The sequence below is a fragment of the Oreochromis niloticus genome, linkage group LG3 (assembly GCF_001858045.2).
Source record: "Oreochromis niloticus isolate F11D_XX linkage group LG3, O_niloticus_UMD_NMBU, whole genome shotgun sequence".
NCBI lineage: Eukaryota > Metazoa > Chordata > Actinopteri > Cichliformes > Cichlidae > Oreochromis > Oreochromis niloticus.
Genome location: NC_031967.2, coordinates 49,801,043 through 49,802,834, shown reverse-complemented (window position 1 = coordinate 49,802,834; position 1,792 = coordinate 49,801,043).

Here is a 1,792-nt window from a genome sequence, read left to right as displayed (position 1 = left end):
TAAATCAGCAGACTTTGCTGAACTTTGACTGCGATTTTCATAGCTCTTTGACCTCCGTCGCGGAGATATGACGAGAGAAGAACCGGCTTCATTTTAAGAGTTTGAAAACAAATGTAATTTATGGCTCAACAGCAAGATGACAGTAAAAACTGCTCCAACCGTGACTGGCAGCACTGTCTGAAGATGAATTGGAACAAGCTTCTTCATCTTAACTTGCTTTATTAAAATTATTATGGCACATACAAGTCTTGCAAATAAGCACACAGGGAAAGCTTGAGCTTGTAATTCCACCCCAAGCTGGTAGGAGAAGCTTTTTATTAAACACTTGCTTGTTTACAATGTGCTTCAAGGGTCAATAACAGCATAACAGAACTCACTTATGGTACTGCATTCTTCCTTCCTATAAAACAATAACTGTCAGTGACTTTGTACATAGTATAAACACATTCAAGACAACAGTTAAAAGTAACGTAACCATAAACAATGAAACAAGAACATCTAAACAGCAGCACATGTCCTAAGGCATATGGGAGAGGACTAGCTGTTCCCCAACACGCCACATTATTATGATTTATGATTTGGCAGAAACACGGGGACTTGGTATGATTTACATGAAATACTTTGATTTAGCAGAAAAACTATAATCTAGCAGAAAGCACCTCAGCATAGCAGAAATTCTATGAGCAGAATTACTAGGATTTAGCACAAACGCTATGATTTGTCTCAAAACCTTTATTTTGCAGTTATATTGTGATTTGGCAGAAATACTGTGCTTTGGAGCAAATACCAAAATTTGGCAGAAATACTATGAGCAGTAATAATATAACGTAGCAGAAATACAAATATTTTGTGAAATACTATGATACTATGAAAGCTAAAAACGATGAAAGTTGCAAAAAGTTGTATGGTGGTGAAAAAAAAATGCCCCACTGAGCAGGATTCGAACCTGGCCCTCCTGGTCTCAAGGTGGCTATTCATTTCCTGAGCCAAAGTCATTCTTACAAAGAAGAGGTGGGAACGGACAATTCTGCTTAAATGAGCAGAGCTGCTGGAATTGTGCTGATAAGAGTCAAAAGGCTGAAAGTTTTGGAGAAAAGAGGTGAATCAGCAGAATTTTTGCAGAAAAGAGCAAAGAAGCAGAAACTTGCGCTGAAAAGAGATGAATCAGCAGAGTTTCTGCTGAAAAGAGTTTTTTTTTTCTGAAAACAGCCAAAAAGCTGGAATTTGTGCTGAAAAGGGGTGAAAAAAATGAAAATTTGCGGAAAAGGGGTGAAAGTTACTACATTACAACATGAATATGGATTAAGATGAAGAAACTGGCAACAAATTCCTCCACTACAAACCAGTCTGATACCACTTCTATGCAGTGTTCACGTTTACTAAGCACTACCCAAAAGCGCCACAAGAGGGCACTCCAACACAAGAGATGACCTATGTACACTGATGCACTTAGTAACAGTCAGAGGTGAAAAGGCTGAAATTTTGCAGAAAAGAGGTGAATCAGCAGAATTTCTGCAGAAAAGAGGCAAAGAAGCAGAAACTTGCGCTGAAAAGAGTTTTGTTTTCTGAAAACAGCCAAAAACTGGAATTGTGCTGAAAAGGGGTGAAAAAAATGAAAATTTTGCTGAAAAGGGGTGAAGAAGCTAAAGTATACCAATCAAAGTATTTGTGCCAAAACATATTTTTTCTGCCATATTGTGGTACTACTACATACAACATGAATACGGATTAAAGATGAAAGAAACTGGCAACAAATTCCTCCACTACAAACCAGTCTGATACCACTTCTTTG